We start from the raw sequence: 22,513 nt of genomic DNA on the forward strand, positions 1-22,513 counted from the left end.
TCCAATAGATCGAAGGTATAAATTCATTTTGGAACAACAGATATCTGAGAATTTGAGATTGTTATTATAAATAGGTATGATGAGTCTTCACAATAATTTTTCTCTCCACAATAAAAGGGTACGGTTAGGGATAGGAGTCTTCATCAATTCAAAAAGACTTCAATATTATATTGCATTAATATCGCATTAATTTTCTTCACAAGAATTTTTATTAGGGTTTTTGAGAAAACCCTAATGGTCTAGAGGGTTTAACAGGTCTGACATTGGGTTTTTCAGTCGTCTTTGTTGTATAGGATCACAATGGGAATCGATTACTACAAAGTCTTGAAGGTGAATAGGAACGCAACATATGAGGATCTCAAGAAATCTTACAGAAGATTAGCCATGCAATGGCACCCCGATAAGAATCTAGACGATGAAGAAGCAAAAACTAAATTTCAAGAGATTTCTGAAGCCTACTATGTAAGATATCTCATTTTCTTCTACTTCTGGCTTCTTCTTCTTCTTTGTTCTTCTTTTTTTCTTTTTCTTCATAACAACAAAATGCAAGTTTCTGGTCTCTGCTAATCCTTGCATCTCATTCCTGGAACACATCAACTTCCAAAAAGAACCGAGATGACTGATTTTCTAGTGTGAATAATCATATTCTTTCTATGGCTTCAGGTATTGAGTGATCCACAGAAAAAGGCCATTTATGATCAAAATGGAGAAGAAGGGTTGAAAGTGGGGACGCCTGGTTCATCTGGTGGCTGTAGTTCTAATCATTCAAATAATTTCAAGTTCAACCCTACAAGGACTGTAGAAGAAATCTTTGGAGAATTCTTTGGGCCCGGTGTTTTTCGATTCGGTACATCAGGTCCTGAAAGGGTCAAACCAGGCCAGTCTGGGAAGCCACCATGCATCCTCGAGGAGCTCTACACTGGGCCAACAAAGAAAATGAAGATCTCCAGAGAAGTGGTTGACGTTAGTGGGTATATATATATATGTTCTTAGCCCCTACAAACATTTCTTTGATAATTCTTAGTCCCTACAAATATAAATTGATGATCATGCTATAACTGGTTTAAAGTTTAAACTCGTTTGAATCCTTTCTTTTTAATCATTCAAATTCGGACTATTTATCCATCACATATTATTCAGCTTGGGACTAATCTTTACTCATCTCCCTCCCTCTGGGTGAAAATTGATAAATTGCAGGCGCCTAGTTCCAAAGCCAAAGCTCTTGATAGCCAATGTGGAACCAGTGTGGAAGAAAGAAACTAAAATCTCATTTGCAAACAAAGGAAACAAGAAGCCAAATAATGTCTACCAAAGGGATCGCAATGACCTGATTGTCACCAAGAAAATTTCATTGTTAGAAGCACTTGTGGGAACCACTGTGAACGTTAAATCACTTGGTGGTCGTGAACTGAATATTCCAGTAACGGATGTTGTGAGCCCGGGTTATGAGCTTGTGGTTGCAGATGAAGGAATGCCAAATTTCAAGGAGAGAGGCATCAAGGGCAACCTCCGTATTAAATTTGAAGTGAAGTTCCCAACAAGATTATCCCCTGAGCAAAAGGCAGGTATTATGCGTATCCTAGGAGATTGATTAAAGGGCCATTTTCTTAACGAACACATATATACAAATTATATTTGCCACTTACATTGTTCACATCATTCCAATTTGTTTTTGGTCTGACTGATCTGAGTATATCTGTCAGGATAGCTGGATAGATCTCAGTCAATTTTGTTTATTCGAAGTAAACTGGATTTAAAGTTTCTTCCCATTTTCAATTATCTTTAGCTGATATAGTATCTGACTGTTTTCTGTATGGGGAAGTCATATCTTAGTTTCCAACATTCTCCTATTTGAGCTATCAGTGGAATGTCAAATTAGGAAAGTCATTCACAAGCCTGATTGCTGTCACCTGAATCACTGAGGCATACCATTCTAATCATGGTTTACCAAGAACCCCAGATTGTTTCATAATTGGTATTTAGGAATTTGGTGTTTAACGAAAGATATATAGAACTGGTCTTTTTATTCAAATTGGATTTGAAACTCTTAACTTTGAGCTTATAGAGTATTTAAGGGCTTTAGTATGTGGATATCCACTGAGCCACTCCTGTAAATAAACTGCAAAGCTTCATTACTCAGTGATGAACAACACATAAGCAGCTTCCAAGCGACCCCCACCCCAAGCTCCCAAGTGAATCAAGAAGCCTCATCTTGGGTATCAATATCACCCACACCATATTGTGGAAACTAAAATAGGAGTGGATAACCACCTTAGTGGCCTATTTTTTTCTCATTGCAATTCTGCATGAACACTAAATTTCTGCTAACTGAAACACCCATATTACCAAATCCAAATTCTAAGATAAGCCACATCTGAGTTAAGACACTCTTTCCATCCATGGACCAATATGTGATCCCACAGAAAATTTCTCAACAACCCTCAACTGAAGAAATTAAAGACACCTTGTTCTCCTTGGGTCCACATAAAGCACCAACTCCTTCTAGGTGAAGAAGTACTTGAGAGTTGAGACTCTTATAATTCGTGTAGATGGTGATTCGTTCTCTGAAAAAATAGTGATGCCAAATCTTCAAAGCAAAAACTACCGCTACTAACTCCGATGCTAGGGTTTGAAATTAACATTGATCATTATATACTTAAATTCCTTCTCATTACGATGCCTTGAAGCTAGTCTGTTTAGGAGAATATATAACATCGATGCTCTTGCAATTTTCTTATTATAGTTCAGTCTGTCTGTTCAGTGCTCCGACCACAAAGTAATGGAGGTAATTTGATATTTTTGAATTATATGGGGGCAGTAAGGTCTGGAATGAAAAGCATTTCATCTTAATTTGCTAATATATCAACATAAACACTTGTGATATAGGCTAAAAATTGCAGAAGAAATCATCACTATCAATTGATTGAATAGAAGGATTCCCATAAAACATAAAGTGCCCATATTTCTACTTTACATTTATTAATTACAAAAATCATAATTCAGGATCTCAGACGAGCTCATCTAAAAAGCATAAAAATAAATGCTAAGATGATGTGAAACTAAGCAACAAATGGTTCCGTTCCAGCTGAAACTAAAAGTAGCTTCCACCAATCAAATGATTGTAAAAAAAAATTTGTTTTACCATAAAATGAAGGTTAAGCCATGACTTTATCCATATCACAATCCGAAAGTAGACCAAATTATCCAAAATTAGATAGCCGGCAAGACATGAACCTTCCGTAAAAAGATAACCTACAAACAAGATGATACCCATCTCAAATGCTACTTTTGTTACAGCTAGAGAAATCCTGGACTTCATTTGGGTTGCGGGGATAGATAATAGGAAATGTAAATTACAAAAGTTTGGAGTATTGTTACCATAGAATACAAGCATGAAGCATATGTTCTTACCCTAACACAAAACATGTCCCCGCACCCCCAAAAAAAAAGGAAAAAAAGAAAACACCCTCCAAGAAAGAAAAATGGAGCATATACATCTACTTTCTGCTGTTCATAGCCACCGGATCAAGATTCAAAATACACGCATGTCAGGTGCAAATATCTTAGCGCAAACCCGCTTGTTCTACAAGGTGTTTGTATTCCTCGGATACATACGATTTAACCCTAAAAGTGGGCTTTCCTCCATCCTTTGCTAGAGACACATACTTCAACCATATTACTGTTTCAAGGCCTGCACAAAGAGAGCCAAAGAAACTCCTGTTCAAATCATACAAATGGAATTACATTCACAAAAGGTGGCATACATGGAAGACACATAACAACACTTTAAAAGTGCCATGCGAATGAAATCATAAGATTACTCCAACCAGACACAATGACACTCAAAAAGTGCAATACGTTGAAATCATAAGATAAAATCAACTATTTCAAAAACATGGTTACTTTGAATGATTTGCCACGAGTATGAAAGAAAATACTAGAAAGAATGGATCATTTGTTTTACATTCCTAGAGGAACTAAGATTAGGGTAAGTAAAGCATTACTTTAATTTAAATTTCAGTTCTAACACGTTATCTGCATTGTTTATTTCTTTTATAATTTGCATCATTCAAAACTCGACTTTCAGAAAGTTTGGTCCAACCAAAACAAATACAATCTCAAAAAAAAAAATTTTAAAAAATAAAATAAAAGGACCAAATAATTCTAGAAATTTAGTGTCTCCCACTTGAAGGAATGTATTAAAATCATCTTTTGGTACGATATCTTCACCTATTAAATCCACCAGCCATACATACTTCCAGCAGCATCAGATGATTCATATCATACTAGATCAGTGGTATCTTCATAATTTTGGAGATACATGTCCTAGGACAGTTACTTAGAGAAACAATTCATGTAGGCTCCAGCCACCTTTAGTGAGATGGATCCTACATGAAATTAAAACAATTATCCATATTCACAAAGTAAACATGTGTGTTAGGACTTTATGAGGGCATTGAAATCAGTTCTCTTTGAAAATTATGTATTCGATTATTATGAATCTTTGATAATGTGTGTAAATGATTTACTTCATTACTTCATTTAAAACTAAATCTATGTATACTTTTTGTACTTAAAAATCTGTAAATGTGAAATTCAGAAGGATTTTAACCTATACTCCCAATCAAGAGTGCAACTAAGATAACCTTAAGCATTGAGATTTTCAACTCAGATTCTATGGATATTATCTGAAGGATCCAGGTCCCTTTGGCTCACGAGCTTAACATGTTACCAAGAGAATTCAAGAGAATTGCTTCATCGACAATATTTCTTTGCTAGGCGACTAACCTAGGAAACCCGACAATCATTGTAGTAAACTTTTACTTCAGATACCCCCAGAAGTTACAAGACCTCTTTGGGCAAAACTCAAGTAAACATAATTCAACAAATCTTTTTTCAAACTGTATGCATGGGTATTCTGCTACACAGATCAACCACAGTAAGAAAGTGAAAATACTAAGAGTTTTAGATTTCATAGATACGTAGTGATTGTTGTTTCTAAAAAGCATTCCCCTCAGAGATTGACAGTGTTTTGTTCTTCACAATTTTTACATACCTAGCTTCCACAGCATCACTAATGATATTTCAACAATATCCAAGGAACATCCGCTGAAACTTACAAACAAAGATCACCCAACTAGTACTACAGCACCTAGCTAGAGATGCACCACATGCATTACTGTTATAGAACAACCAAAGTAAAAATGTAGCATGAGGCAGTGTGATGCCTAAGTAACTTACCTGCAAGGCTCTGCCTGAGAGAAGCTTTACTTCTAATCCCTCTCTTGCGAGCCTGCGGTTTTGGTTTGGTTTGGTTTGCATGTTTGGTGGTGTTCCTAAATAATTTAGCTCATGTTCCTGTTCCCAAGACAAATTTGACTGTTAACCAACGAGAATTAGCAAAAGTAATTACTCAATGACAATAAGTTCCCGTTCTAATTACTCAATGACACTGTAACCACACAACCAAGATACTGGACTACCACAACAAATTCATTTGCCACATCAACTAATTTGGCCTGGAGGAGAAAATATTTCAATTGAGAATGTAAGCATACCACCAAGTTATTGGAGTGCAACAATAAATTCCTTCACCACATAAGATAAACTTAGCATTATCCAAACTTGAGAGTATTATGGATTTTTTTTTTTGAGGAAAGGCAACTCTTGACTCTAGATGTCATAAATTAGCTTGGGAAAATGTTTGCAAACCTAAAATGGAGGGGTCTGGGTCACTTCTTCTTGTGTAATTTCTCCAAGGTCATCTGGAAGGAATTTCTAGCTTTGAATGGTTTTAACAGGCAAGTGTTCGCCAGTTGGTCCGAGGAATTACATTATCTCCAACTTCATTTTAATGGCCCTAACGTCATCAACAAGGTTTGATGTTTTATACCGCACTGACAAGCTAGGAATTTCAAGCTGTTTTGGCAAGAATCCTCTCACCCTAGTGGGGTTTTGGCTCCTATCTTATTTGATACTCGACGACGATTTTATGATTGTAATTTCAAAGTGGAAGATAATCAGCGGAACCGATCCTTCTTTGCTCGTTAGCATATCAAAGTTCAAATTTTTCACCAGTGATGTACTTAGCATAACTGGACAAAACGTCCTCTAGACTGAATGGTAGTGAACTGTGATGGCTCCATTATAGGTGATTGGGGGTGATTATAGCACTATTCGTTGTAATTCGTTAGGAAATGTCCTTTTTGCCATTGCCAGAGGGTAAGGGTATCAATTGGTACAGTACCAATTTTGAATACCGAAAGCTAGAACCGTACAACATCGAATTTACATGCTATGGAACAGTTTTGGTATTTGCAAAAACGTTTCGGTATGGTTTCGGTATTAAATCGTTACGAAAAAGTTTAAACACGGTATCTAGTGCGGTACACTTTTTTGTATGAACAAACCCATGCCACTTTTGTTATTAGTTCATTAAGATCCTAATGAAATTGTGATCAAGTGATTGATAGAATCTGATATTAACAAAAACAAAGCAAATAGATTTAGAAGAGAAGTGAAAGACGAAACAAAAAACTGAAATAAAGAATTATGGATAGGGTAAAGGTAAAGTGTTTTAATTGTAAAATTACACTTATATCCCTAAATTCGGTACTATATCAATTTGATACGGTTTCAGTACAGACCGATAGTATGAGTACTTGAAACCAAAACCGTCTAAAGAAATTCAGTTACGGGACGTACCAACTGAATTTTGAGTGATGCGATTTTAGATTGTGCTGTTTGGTATAATTAAATGGTTTCGAAACGCAATTGACACCTTTACCAGAGGATGCTCGAAAACATGACACCTCCTCTTCTTCTTCTTCTTCTACTCTTCTTCAGTTTTAGTTGAACGTACAGCTCATCACCTCACATTTTGAAACTCCAATTCCTCTTAAATTCTCATGGCTTCATTTCTAGAACAGAAAGCTTCGGTCTTTCTGGTTTTGGGAGTGAAAAAAGGCCATGGTTGGGAGTATCTTGACTCCTAAATCTGCAGCTTTGAGAGCGGTTTTTGCAATTGGTCTTGGTTATGATCTATGTAGTGATATCCATCTTTTCTATTGCAAGTCAGGTCCATCCAATTCGTGTTTGATCGAGCTTGATGAAACCCTAGATCGTGATCATTGAGAAATGGGGTTTAGGATTGGTAAATCGAAGGACTTGTTTTGTAAATTTATAAAAATTTAAATCTTGAATGTAAAATAAATAAATAAATACACCATCACTATATGATTATCAACCGTTAGATCATATTGCGATGATGTGGCACCATCAATAACGCCAACAGCAACTAGCAGCTGTTGCTGAAAATAAAAATCCCGCATGTTATGGGCTGTTCAAGACCTAGTGGATGAATGACATAACTAAGGGTGTCGATTCGGTACGGTATTGAATTTGAAAACCTCATACCGAAACCGTATTGTACCGAATTTAACGGTACAATATGAAAACGTTATTTTTAAAAATGGTATGGTATGAAAACGGTAATAAATCGGTATGAAAAACGGCACAGTTCAGTATACGATTCGATTTTGTTACGGTATGAAAATCAGTATGGGTTTGGCATAAGAGCCATCTATGCTATTCTTATGATTAACTTCAATATTTTCTGTTGATTAACTTCAGTATTTTCTATTGAAAATGTGATCAGTGAATGTAGTTGGGAAGAAATCAGTCAAATCACTCAAATGATTGGAAATAACGATGATGACTTGATTCTTTCTTACGAACTAGTGGTTGGTTCATCAATCACATGAGAAATTGAGAATGTGTTCTTTCATATTTTCCCTTAATTGCTCGATTAGTCCCAGAGTTGCTTCCTATGGGAATAATCTACAACTTCATCTGTTGTTCCCTAAAGAACAGCAAAATTGAGAACATATTATTGCATTTCTTCAATAAACTTCATAATAAAATTCTACATCACAGCTACATGTGATGATGCATGATAATATCCCCCTCTTATTATTGTTGATGTGGAAACTCTTTCAAAGAGTCTCCCATAAAAGAGCACTCCAATCCTGAGACAACTCTCTCTCTCTCTCTCTCTCTAATTAAGCTGCAGGCGGGTAGACTTTCTCTCCGGACTCGGCATCACATAGATTTCTGAATCCAAGTAGAGCTGATCCGAAAGGGGGTCTATATTTCAAAGCTGATAGCAACAATGGAATGCATGGAATTAGAAATGAAGATTACGTGTGATTCTTTCAATAGAATACCTATCCCTAGAATTACACTGAGGCTGTAGGACTGGTATAATCACATAACATCTGTTCCTTTTTTTTTTTCCTTTTCTTGTTAATTGTTAATATAAAGTGCCCTAGATTTACACTGAGGCCATACGACTATTGTAGTCACATAACATTTGTTCCTTTTTTTTCCTTTTCTTGTTAATTGTTAGGGAAAACGCCCCGACGGAACAACAAACCCCCGAGCCCCACCACGGGAGGGGACCAAAAGAAGCTAGCCCCATAAAATAAGAAATAAAAATTGAACAAGAATATCAATATATCAAAATATTTACAATAAATTTTGGCTGGGGGACACACACGACAAGGAGCAATATAGGAGATTTCAATTTCAACGAATTACATTGATATTCAATATTTAGTTTCTATTTAAGTTTTTTAATCACATATTCCTTATTGCGAAACTTTGAGAAGAAAACAGTTTTCTTTATTCGTAGTTGTTTTGGAAAGAAAATTAATAAAGTTAATTTTCCAAGTAATAAGGAAGTATTATAACGCAAAGAGAAAAGAAGAGAAATGTAGGGTTATTGGGTTTAAAAAATATAGAGCCACTCCAAAACAACTAAGCACGGGGGCATAGTAATTTAACAAGTTAAAGGTTGGATTAGAAATTTTAAAGTAGAGGGGATAAAGTAGTAACGTCAAGGGGCACGATTTCCTAATTGTTAATATAAAGTGCCTTAAAAAATTTAAAAATTTTGGGCAAAATGCCTCGTGGGCTACCAAATAAATCCCACAATACTGTCCGCTTTGGTGAAAGCAACACATCACGGTTTTTAAGGCGTGACATAACATGTTATTTCTTTAACTTAAATCGTCGATTTTTTTATTCTTAATTTCCGATGTGGGACAATTGTACGGAACTATTTGTTTGGGCGCTAATGAATGAAACCACATCTTATCTTATAATCCAACGGCCAGAAATCAACACAGGTACAAATGTTTTGTTTTACACTATGGTTTTCCAATTTTCCAAATTTACCTTTAAGAACCCATATGGGAAAAACGATCGGTCACTCCCTTCTAGCATCATCGGCTCATTCAACAAAGTTTTCTGCTCCAAATTCCCTACAGCAAATAACATGGGTGTTTTGTATTGTATTGAACCTCCCCCACATGGTAGCGATCTAAGTAAAGATTTTGATCCAGTTGGGGACTGCTATGATCATGGTAGCTGCGGTGAAGTAGGCACACGTATCAATTAACGTCTGAGCCCGTATGTGGCGTTCTCCATTTTTGTAGAGCATTGAAAAATTCTAAACCTCATTTGGAATGCCTAGCAGGAAATACAAGGAGTCCAGAACCAACTGAGAAATCTATAATTGGGAATCTGGATTCGCAAGAACTGATTTTGAGTTATATCTGTGAGAAAGAGATCTCAGGGAAGGATAACCCACGGTGTTCTGACAAGGGTACTAATTTGGGGCTCGATTCAGAAAAGGGTCTTGATGGGTTTTGTTCAAAATCTTATTCTAGAATTGGAAATCTGGGTTCGCAAGAACTAGACTCTGCATACAAAAGCAGCAATCAAGGAGTTCCAGGAAACAATATTTCTCTGATCCATTTCTTCGAACATCTGATGCGCTTCTTCAACTGTCCCACATTGCGCATAGAATCTGAGAAGAGCATTGTTCACCACCTGATCTGGGTTGTCTTCAGACTTTAAAATCTGGGCATGAATTGCTCTACCAATCAAAACTCCGACAAATCAAAACATGCCTTAAGCGCTGACGAGAATGCAAAACTACCCGCTCTGATACTCCGATGAAGCATCTTGGAGTAAACAAGGAGGGAATCTTGAGATTCCCCAATTCTCAAATATGCAATGGACATGGCAACCCCGCTGGTACATGTTTAGAAGTCTCAATGGCATCTGCAAAAACACGACGAGCTTCCTTGATTTGACCGCAGACAGAGTAGAGGGTGATGAGCTTGCTTTTATAGGTGGGATTATTGAGAAAATGGTGATAAGTTGTGTCTCTTGAGAGGAGTTGAAGGTGAAGTCTTTGGCCAGAGTAGTTTTCAAGGTTGGGCTGAGTGTTGCAGCCATTTGATTGTGAGGTTTCAATCAAATGAAGGGCTTCGTCTAGTTTCCCAGATTTGAGGAGAGTTCTGAAGTTGGAAATTGGATTGGTTGAAACCAAAGGAGGAGATTTGTGTTTTGGGATCTGAGGACCAGAGACAACCGTTATGGTGGTCGGAACTGGAAGAGAAAGGGCAGGTATCATCATCTCCTACTTCAGTGCTGCGCATTTATGGTGAAGCGCACGGTCGAGATTTCGCTGCACATGCTGCGCATTTAAGCAAGTCACACTACTCCTCTACATTATCGATTTATCTTTTCCTCATACTGTATGGAAGTGCTTCAGTGCCGCAGCACGGTGAAGCGCACGGTCGAGATCGAAATTTACCGTCCGTCTCGGTGTCGAGACGGATGGTCAAGATCGAAATCACGGTCGAGATTTCGATCTTGACCGTGCACAGCATGCAAGTCACACTACATACTGTATACATGGAGTAGATAAAACGCCGCCCTTCATCTGGTCTGTCTTTCACTCACACTTCTTCCTTGCAATGCAATACGGGTGCGGTGCACTAAGGGTCTTACCTCTGATTCTTTTTATTTGTATTTGGAAGTAACTATATATCTATTTTGTGGTAAAGAAGTGCGAGAAAAGCACTGACGAATAGAGGATCCAAACTCCAGGGTCAAGATGGTTTTGGATGAAAATTGGTGAGATTGAAGTACTTGAGAATGAATAACAAAAATTACAAAAAAAAGGAGCTTTGCAGATTGTTTTTTTCACATCACTATCGAGAGAGTAATCATGTAGCTGACTTCTTGGCTGATTTACTAAACTCTATTGATGAAATACACTTTGACCATTGAGGCCTTCCTGCTCCCTTGAAGGACATTGTCCATAGTGATGCAAATGGCCGGTCATATTTTAGAATGTAAAATTTTGTAATTCATATTTATCTCTATCAATATAAGCTCCCATTTTCCAAAAAAAAATATTAACTCAATAATTTTTCAAAGGGAAGGTGGTGGCTGAACGACTGTATAAATTGCTTATTTAATCGATCCTAAAAATCTTGTCATTAAGTTTGGTAGGATTAAATTTAGATCATCTAGGGACCTGCGATTCAGATTTAATTCAATACATTTATTTTTTTTGGATAGAAGAATGATGGGATTTATTTACACAGCCATTTAGCTATATTTATACCTTTTTTCAAATGCATAATTTTAAATAAAGAGAAATTTTCTGAGACACCCTAAGATGATTAGCCAAAAACATAAACATCCTAAAACCATACCAAATTGGTAAACCATTCCCCTTTTCCATTAGAACACTCCACTAGTTGGGACCAAAGGAAGAATAAGAAAAAACTCATGGAGGAAAAAAAAAAGATGAATTTTTAGATCCTATTTTATTATAGACAATAGTGTAAAATCACAAGAAACTAAGGCCACTTTAGAAATTATAAAATTGTTTAACCATGAGGTCCATGACCTAGTAGAATTTGGGATAGTTTTATGGTGTATTATGATTTACTTTTTAACCAATTATCTCGAAGCGTCCCTACAAATTTTGAAATTTTGCTTTTACAAGTTTAGTTACACAAGCGTAATTTTAATGCTGGCACAACACAAGCAGCACCAGCTAAAAACAACATTCAAGCAAAATCAAATGAAATAACAATCCAGCTAGATAAGCTTTACTAACACCAGCAAGTCACTCTTTTCTTTTACAACAATCACCTTCCATCACATACAACACTCATTAACAATCTCATGAACAAGGTATAATATAATCCATCCTTCAAAAGCCCAAAAAGGAAATCCAATAAATAATATTACTCCATCAATGAAGTCGCTACTTCATAGGCTCAGGAACATTTCCAAAAAAAAAAAATTATAAGGGTTATGAAATTATTGAAAAATGGAATGAAATAAGGGACGGTGAGTAAGGGAAGTAGAAGTAGAAGGAAGTAGAAGAAATAAATTAAAGAGCTCTGGCGGGCGAGGTGCAATAGTGAGATCCGCAGCAATGCCAAATGAGAAGAATTTCCAGTCCAGTGAAGTTGACAAGGTGAGATTCATTGCTAGTTTTTAGCTGCAAAAGGGCTGCTGCCTGCAGAGCCCGGTCTCTCGCTGTGACAACTGCCGCATATAGAAGGACCCTACCAAAAAATCTGTGCCAAGAAGTATATGAATTTCTTTATGAATCGCCTCCTTGAATCCAGAAGGAGAAGAACCCAAAAATCCACTGCAAAATTAACCAACAAGATAAAAATATGTGAATTACGGATAACCAACCAATTTGCATTTCAATTGAAGAGATAATGGTAATCTCTAACTTCTAGTATGAACTTCTCCAATTCACTCTAGACATACCCACATTCTTAACTATGAGCTTGTATTTAAAAGAGAGTTAGTTCTAGGGAGGGACTGATTAATGCAATGTTGAGAGTTCAGTGGTGGGATAGTTAGCCCCTTAAGATCATAGCTCTTCCAGTGTTAATTTCTAAGGTTCTAACCAGCAAACCATATATGATGAAGGTTGACAAGCCTATCCATGAATGCAAGCTATACATATTTGGTATTTCTTTCTGATTGTGATACTTGAAGGTGGGGTAGATTCCGATGATCCCAAGCACAATCCCCATAAGATGAAGAGATGAGTGAAAAAACTTATGTGAATCTTCCTCTCTGTAGACTTTACTGTGTTGTAGGCCATAATAGCTTGATTGGTACACTAGAACAATAGCATCAGTCAGAGAGACATATTTTGCAGTTGCTAGTAAATGGGCAAAGCCAAAAGCCATATACATACCTTCACTAGCCAAAAATATGAGACTGTAGTACATGAGAAATGGGTGTACCTGCAAGAATATTAGAAGGAAGAAAATGAATCAATCTTTATAAATGTGCACTGGGCATCATAACTCCAGCTCGGAGAATACTCTCAAACACCCCAACAAGGTTTTTTTTTTGTCTGATCGGTAACATGAGGGGTCCATTTTTAAAAATTTAATAAGTCCTACGGTAAATAATTGTAATATTGAGAAATTTTTTTAATATGAAAATTAACTAAATACATCACAACCTCTGTTTATGTACTAACACGTGTTATGTTTGTTACATTCTGATGCTTGCACGATGGATATGAAAACATTTAATTTTTATGATGAAATAAGTTGAAGATTGCACTTAGTAATGGTTTAACTCTTGAAGAAGTGTAGATTGTAAAATAAGAGTTTGCAATAGATGATGAAATGCAAAATACTGTTTTTGAATTAGAGTCACTTAGACCTATGAGAGTTGATGTTCCCTTTTCTAATATTCCTATTTCTGACACAAAACTTTTACCCTCTATTGTGCAGCCCTTCATGTTGGAACTCAAGATTGTCAAATCATTTGAAATATGCATTAGTGAGTGATAGTAAAAGTCTCTCCATAATAATCTCAAGTAAACTCAGTGCATTAATTAGAAGAAGAGAGATTGTTTAGAGTGCTTCAGGAACATGAGGCTATGGGATGGACCATAGCGGACATAAAAGGTTTAACTCCCTCAACATGTATGCACAAAATTCTGCTTGAAGAAAATTGTAAAACTTCTAGGCAAGCTCAGCGTCATTTGAACCCACCTAAGATGGAGGTAGTCAAAAAAGGAAATTCTAAAACTCCTTGATGCAGGTATGATCTATCCAATTTCAGATAACAAATGGGTAAGTCCAATTCAGGTAGTTCCATAGAAAATTGGCATCGATTCAAAATGATAATGGTGAGTTGGTGCCCACTCGAATCCAAAATAGATGGAGAGTTTGTGTAGATTATCGTAAATTGAATGCATCGACTAGGAAAGATTATTTTCTTCTCCCATTTATTGATCAAATACTTGAATGTTTAGCGGGTAAATCTCATTATTGTTGTTTGGATGGCTTTTCAGGTTTTCATCAAGTTCCAATTGCACCAAAGGATCAAGAGAAAACCAATTTCACATGTCTTTTTGGTACTTTTGCTTACAGAAGGATGTCATTTGGACTTTGCAATGCTCTTACTACATTCCAGTGATGTATGGTCACTCTTTTTTCTAATTATGTTAAGAAAATCATAGAAGTGTTTATGGATGATTTTATAGTCTATGGTGATTCTTTTGATATATATCTAGCTAATCTAACAAAAGTGTTGCAGAAATGTATAGAAGCTAATCTTGTTTTGAATTATAAAAAATGTCACTTTATGGTAGATCAATGACTTATTCTTGGACATATCATTTTTGCAAAAGGTATAGAGGTTGATAAGTCTAAAATTGATATTATAAAATCCTTGTCTTATCTTGTAACTGTATAGGAGATTCGTTCTCTTTTGGGGCGTGCAGGATTTTATCGTCGATTTATCAAGGACTTCTTCAAAATCATACAACCTTTGTGTAGACTATTGCAAAAAGATATATCATTTGAGTTTGATAAAGCGTGCAAGGAAGCTTTTGACACTTTAAAAAACACCTTAACTTCGGCCCCCATCATCAGATCACCAAATTGAAACCACCCTTTTGAAATCATGTATGATGCAAGTAACTATGCAATAGGAGCTATTCTTGAACAAAAAATTGGAAAAGATTCTCATGTCATTTATATGCTTCAAGAAATCTTGACGGTGCACAATGCAATTATTCAACATCGAAAAAGAACTTTTAGCTATTGTATTTGCTTTAGCAAAATTTCGTTTCTATTTATTGGGTACTAAAATTTTTATTTACTCTGATCATGCAGCTTTAAAATATTTTCTTTTGAAGAAAGAAGCGAAACTGAGGCTGATCCGTTGGATACTCTTGTTACTAAAATTTGACTTGGAAATACACGACAAGAAATGTGCTGAAAATTTAGTTGTCGATCACTTGAATAGATTGATTTCAAGTGAAGACCCATATCCACTACAAGACAACTTCCTAGATGAGCATTTCTTTTTCCTTAATGAGGTTCCTTGGTATACAAATATAGTTAACTATTTAGTTGCTAGAACTCTACCTAAGGATTTATTTAGAGCTCAAAAAGATAAAATAAAAAGTGATGCTAAATATTATGTGTGGGATGATCCCTACCTTTGGAAGCATTGTTCAGATTTAATTACTTGCAAATGTGTCCATTAACAAGAGATATCATCCATCTTACGATTTTGTCAATCATATGCTTGTGGTGAACATTTTGGTCAAAAAAGAACATGCAGCTCGAAAAGTTTTAGAATGTGGGTTATATTGGCCAACTTTGTTTCATGAAGCATATCAGTTTTGCAAATCATGTAAGCGTTGCCAAAAAATTGGGAACTTAGGAATAGAGATCATTACCCCTTATCCCTATACTTATTTGCGAAATTTTTGAAGTTTGGTGTATAGATTTCATGGGTCCTTTTCCTAATTTTTTTGGTAATTTTTATATAATTCTTTTTGTGGATTATGTCTCAAAACGGGTTGAAGCTAAAGCTACCCGAACTAATGATTCTAAAATGGTTATATATTTTGTCAAGTCTCAGAATTTTGTCAGATTCGGCACACCTAAGGTAATGATTAGTGATAGAGGCACCCATTTCTGCAATAAAATGATTAAAGCATTGTTCCACAAGTATAATGTTACTCATCGTGTTTCCACTGCATACCTTCAACAAACGATTGGGCAAATTGAGGTGTCAAACCGAAAAGTCAAGTCCATTCTTGAGAAAACGGTAAATTCAAATCGAAAAGATTGAAGTTTAAGACTTGATGATGCATTATGGGCTTACCGGACATCCTACAAAACACCTATAGGTATGTCCCCTTACAGCTTAATGTTTGGGAAAGCTTGTCATCTTCCAATAGAGATGGAGCATAGAGCATTTTGGGCTGTGAAGCAATGCATTATGGAGTTGGATAAAGTTGGAGAGCAACAAAAACTTCAATTACAAGAGTTGGCATGCAAGAAATTTGCACTTATGCTTATGAGAATTTAAGGATTTACGAAGATAAAACAAAGGCTTTCCATGATCAACAATTGTGAGGCCAGCATTTTACAATTGGTCAAAAAAGTTTTGCTTTACCAATCTATATTGAAATTATTTTCAGGAAAACTGCGTTCTAGATGGTTAGGACATTTTGTAGTTACTAATATCTTATCTCATGGTATAGTTGAAATTCAAAGTTTAGACACTAATAAAATATTCAAAGTTAATGGTCATCGGCTAAAACTTTTATGAAAGTTTTCAAGTGCATAATGTTGAAATTGAACTTGGTATTCCAAAATACAAGGAATGAAAATGCACTATGTCTAGCCAAAGACGTTAAATGAAGGCGCTATCGGGAGGCAACCCAAATGTCTTTATTTTAATTTTTTTCCTTTTTCTTTTGATTGATTTCAGTAATTAACTGTTATTGTTTTGTATTGTTTGAAATCTTGAAAAAAAAAATTCTTCTTTTTCTGAAGACTAGATTGTTTTGAACTCAACACCTTCTGCTTGATTGCTAAACTTCAGTCCACTGTTCATGTTTTAGGGGAGTATTTCTAGATTCTCTTATTTCCATGACACTGAGAACATTGTTAGATTAAAGTGTGGGGGAGGGGATTATATTTATGCTTTTAGTGGGTAAATATTTTGCATGTTTTTTTTGAGTAAATTGCTCTGGTACCCCCAAAATGGAGGCCTTAAAGCACTAACACCTTACTTTATGTTTAAAAAAACACATAGGTGCTATTCTGTTAGAATGGTTAGTTATATTATTGCAAAGACTATTATACCCTTGTTATTCTCCAAGAAATCTTATTCTCATTTACCACAAAAAAAAAAATGAAGAAGATAATAATTCTGAGCACAATCGGGAGTTTAGGGTTATTTCTCCCTGCACATGTTTCCATTCAATCGTTTTCTTTCTATGTTTGAAGAGTGGAAAAATTCCGTTCAACCGTTTTCTCCTTACACACGATCGGGAGTTTAGGGTTTTCGTTTTCTCCCTACACACGTTTGAAGAGTGAAAAACTGGATTGCAGGAGCAACTCAATATTTTTGGAGAAGCTGTTACTCGTGAGGGGTAAATAACTTCACTTGTTTGAGGTATGCTATTTACAGTAGGAAGGCCTAAATTAGAAACCTAGATTAAGGTATGTTGTTTATATCTTCTTCTATAAACTAGTTTTAGACTATTATTTGAGGATTGTTGCTTTATTGCATCTATTCTTTGTTGTACTGAGGTGAATTAGCATTTTTTTTATTCCCCTAAATCTTGGGAGATGGACTCTCATGTCGTTCATACAGTTCTTCCTCAAAGTGGAAATTTTCTATAGCCCTAAATATTCTAGTGGAAAAATTTTGTTGAAAATGGTGGAGTTAGAAATACCAGGTAGGTAGATCTTCAGGACATGTCATGGCATCGCTTTCCTTATGATGTAATTCATCCTTATCAATTGTGTGCAAACAATTTTCTCCCCTCCAAAGATGCTGCAAAGCCCTACTCTTGTTGATTTCGTGATTCTATCTTGCCCACAGGATTCAAGAATAATATAACATTTTTTAGAGATACTAGATTGACACAATTTGGAAAATGTAGGCCTCTTGCAATGATAGAAAAACTCTGCAAATTTACAAGAAACGATTCATGTTTATCCTTTCTACTCATCATACCAAGAATCTAAATCTCTGAATTGTTGCCTATGTTAATTGACTTTGTCATTAAGGGAACCATACGGTGAATGCTTAACTCTTTCTCTGGGGGATTGGTTTTGCGGCACAACTTTGAATGCTTTGTTGATTTCTTCAGCCTATAATTGAATATCAAGCTCCATGCATTGTAGAATGCTTTAGTGCTTCTAAGGAGTGTATTAGAGTACAAATATGGAATCAATAAGGTGTGAAGAAAGAACATAGGGCAGACTTCTATAGATGTGAATAGGGTTTTCTTCTGCCTATGAAGGTTATATGATGAAGACATTGTTGTTGGATTTTTCTTTCATCCTCATATTTTGGTAAGGGAACTTTTGGAATTAAAGAAAAATAAACAGTGGGTTAACAATTCCACTAACATAATGGACTATGTGTTTAATGAATTGGGGTATCTGTGTTTTTTAAACATAAAGTGGGGTGTCAATGCTTTACAGCCTCCATTTTGGGATGCCAGTGCAATTTGCTTTATTTTTTTTAATGATGTTTCATTTTCTATGAGATCAATGGATTGCATGACCAATATTTATAGGTCGAATTCAATTTTGATGAACCATGATGAATTAAATTATTTGAAATCACATGTTAATGAAAGACTGTTTGATTCTGATTTAAAGGAAAAGATGCTAAGGATTTATATGCATAAACTGTTTTTGTGAGATTTTGAGCCTAAGAGCATATATCATTGGTTTGCTCAATTTTCTTGGTTGTAAGATAATCTTTTATCGTTGGATACTTCTAGAGCTTGTTTTGCATGCTGAAACCACCTAATTGGATTAAATGCATACAAATGACAAAGGCACCTAAGATTCACTACTTTTTAGCTTTCTTTTGACAATCTATCCTTGATTATTGCCCCGAGGAGACCCCTTTGACCTTTGACCTTTTCTTTTGAGAATGCACCACCGTATAAACCTTATTAATCTTTTTGTTTCTTTCACTCTATTGAACACAAATCAAAGGATGGTTGAGTTACTGACATGAAACGTCAATTAATGGTGAGAAAGAAAGGCAATAATTGTCAAACTTGATGTGCTTCGACCCAAAAAAAAAAAAGGAGCAAAAAGAAGAAAAAAAAAAACTTGGAGAAGAGAAGAGGGGAAAAAAATTGAAAATAGTCAATTGCTTGGGAAGTAACATCATTGTGCTAAATGCCTCATTTCCCTCAGTGCATGTTGATTAACCTTTGTGCTTTATGACTTCCATAAGTTTTGGAGAACTTGATAGAAATTGATTATGACATATTATTGTGATTCAACTCATTCCTTCAATTTCATTTTACCCCAGTTTCCTTGTTTTTCCATACCCTACCTAAAGCCCCATTACAACTGTTAAATACCTTTAGATGTGTGTGTTGATTCAATACTTAGTGGTGGAGGTGTGATTTTTATTCAAGCATATGGTAAATTATCATTCTATGATTGATTTGAGTGATTGTTACCCTTAAACACTTGAGTGTATAGTAAATCCAAATGAGAGGGAATTAGATCTTGATGCATCTTGAATCAGATGATTTATTGAAACTAGTTGTTCATCCATGTTGATTGATAAAGTTTAGTTGAAATTATTGAGTCTTAGTTGAAATTCAATCTATTTTTGAAATCATAGAAGATAATAATTTTTAAAATAATGTTTAAGGACAAACAATTGTTTAAGTGTGAGGGAATTTGATAGGTCACTTAATTGCATTAATATTATATAAAATCCTGTGTATTTTAATGAAAGTAATTGGTTGTTTATTTAGATTTTTATTATATGAACATATTAGAGCGTTTGAATATCAAGTCCAGAAAAAGAGTAGTTTAAAACTATAATGCCACAATTTTTAAATCAAATCAAAGAACTAAGCCCAAATTAAGATGGAGGATTTGATTACGTTCAAAGCTGGAGATTTCATTTTGTCCAAATCTGGAGGATTTTTATTAAATGTTTTAATTCAACAAACAAATATTTTGTTCCCTCTTGTGATCGGACATCTAAGGAAGAAGTTGAATTGGAAAGTGACTAAATTATAAACTATTGCATAGGCAATAAGGAGAATGGAAATAGTCAAATAGGCAAGGAAAAAGAATGGAAACCATTGAATGGGCAAGGATGAAGAAATTAAATAATTGAATTGGGAAGATCGAGAATTGCATTGCTAAAGAAAACAATAGAAATGACAAATTTGAAAAGGATACAGAATTAGCAGAAAACCTCTATAAGAAGGAATGCACTTCCAGAGATTAGACATCACATACCACTACAAGAGGAGGCAATAGTTTTAAGGAAGAGGACAAAATGTTTTCTTTTATTTTTTTATTTTTCTTTCCCATGTCTAGCTAATTCCATCTTTCGATCAAGAATAGTAGAAGTTTGATTTCCGACAATTGTGAGACTCTGGGTAATTAGTTTCTTTAATTCTAGGGTATTTATTGATTTTCAAATATAAGTGACAAATAGCATCCTTGAATGGGTAATCAATGCCCTAGAGAATTTCTTATGAGGATGTATGTCATAGTTTAAATACACAAGACTTTTCTAGGTTTGTTGACTAGGGATTGGATCTTTAATATTTGATGCGATTAATATGCACAACTTAAATGATAGATCCGAAGGTTATATTTATTGATTAGAGAAATAATTCAAAGGACGGATCCAAAGGTTATTGAGGAAGTATGGAAAGATTGGTTATTAGAGGACTAATCCTCAATGATCATAACCAATCTATCCGAAATTAAAGTTTTTGTCTTTGAGTTAATGATCAATTGAGAGAATCAATATGGAAATTAAATCTTGATTGAAATTTTTTATTATTCTGATTTTTAACTACTGCATTCGTTGTTTGTTTTATTTATTATTTAGTCTATCGATTCAAACCCCCCCCAATTTTTATCAAGGAATAAATCTTTACCAATTTTTATGGATTCGACCCTACTCATTGCTATTACAGATTCAGTTGAGAGAAGGATTTTAACTTTGGTAGATTCAACACCCATCATGAGTATATTTGTACATTTATGCACATAAGAGGTTTTATAAGTAGAATATGAAAACTTAGCTTTATGGAGCTTACCGATGGCACATATGTTACAAAACTGTAAAGTTTCAAATTTATTCAGTCTCAAGTGACCATTTCTACACAAATAACTTAGGCATTTGCTACTTATATGACCTCATAGTCTTCTACACCATAACTCCACCTCACTTAGCTCTTCACTAGCTATAGAGGCAACTCCAAAAATCACATTCCCATTGAGAACATAAAGCCCCTTTCTCAATTCAACAGTCAAAACCACATCATTTTTCCTCATAACCCTAAGGTAACATCCTTAGAATAATAATAAAACCCCTTTGAATCAAATTGACTCAAAGACAACAAATTTCTTTTCAAACCATGGATATGTCTTACTTGTTCTAAATCTCTCACTTTCCCATCATCCAACCTAAGTCCAATAGAACCAATACCCTCAACCTCACAAGCTTGGTCATTTTCCATAAGGAACTTGCCACACTTAATGGGCTTGAAGGTCACAAACCACTCTCTTCATGGAATCATACGGAAAGTAAACCCCAAGTCAAGGATCCAATTCTCTAGGTCAACCATTGGGGAAACTACTAATGCATCACTAGTAACATCAGCCACATTAGTAGCCTCATTTCTCTCACCACCATTTTCCCTTTCTTTTTCTTAATCTTTTCCAACAATTGTTCTTAATATGTCACTCCTTGCAATAATAACACACCTTTCCCTTTGGTCAATTGTTATTGTTATTCTAATTATTGTGATTAAATTGGTTATTATTGTTGTTATTCTCCCCCCCCCCCCCAACAAACTTCTTTTTTTCTTATTAATGAATTTCTTCTTATTCTCCATGTTATTCTTCTTTTTAGATTTACTTCTATATTCCTAATCTTAAAAACTTCCATCACATCATCAAGGGTCACAGATTCTCTAACATATTTTACAATATTATTTACACTATCATACATTTTAGGTAAAGAATAAAACAATAAGACAACAAGAGTATTATCAATAAGCTCTTCATTAAGATAAGCTAAATGACATGATAATTTATAGAAATCCTCTTAAATTATTAGATAAAGGTTTAGAAACATCCATTTTAAAACTAGACAATTTTTTTTTCAACAAGGTTATGCTAGGTAGCGATGGGATCATATACAACTCTTCAAGTTTAGTCTAAACCTTATCAGCTTCAGTACAATCTCTTACTCCTCTCATAACGTTATTTTTCAAATGTAAAATCAGGGTACTATAGAACAACTCCATCATATCAGCCTTTTTTTCATCAGTCATAAAGGATGGGAGTTTGTCACTACCTTTTAAAGCCTTATGGCAATGATTTTGCATAAGAATTGCATGTATTCTATTTTTTAGACAGAAAAGTCACATTGCCTTCAAATTTCTCATGCTCATATCGGGTAGGAGCTATGGCAAAGAAAAAAATAAAATAAAATGAAAATACAATTTCAGAGAATAACAGAGCAAGAATAATGGATTACAATATACTAAAACAGTACAATAATAATAGTCTAAAATTTATATTAACACAATGTACTATTTCAA

General features: G+C 35.0%; 2 pseudogenes; one reads left to right on the forward strand and one right to left on the reverse strand.

Annotated features, from left to right (window-relative positions):
• Nucleotides 1–300: 300 nt before the first annotated feature.
• On the forward strand, nt 301–1,591 carry LOC149024453 (uncharacterized; annotated as a pseudogene).
• A 10,601-nt stretch (nt 1,592–12,192) lies between these two features.
• LOC149024454 (putative transmembrane ascorbate ferrireductase 3) lies at nt 12,193–21,239 on the reverse strand (annotated as a pseudogene).
• Between the last annotated feature and the right edge of the window lie 1,274 nt (nt 21,240–22,513).

This window comes from Hakea prostrata, chromosome 2 (assembly GCF_041222555.1).
Source record: "Hakea prostrata isolate BN-2017 chromosome 2, UWA_Hpros_2, whole genome shotgun sequence".
In the NCBI taxonomy this organism is placed as follows: Eukaryota; Viridiplantae; Streptophyta; class Magnoliopsida; order Proteales; family Proteaceae; genus Hakea; species Hakea prostrata.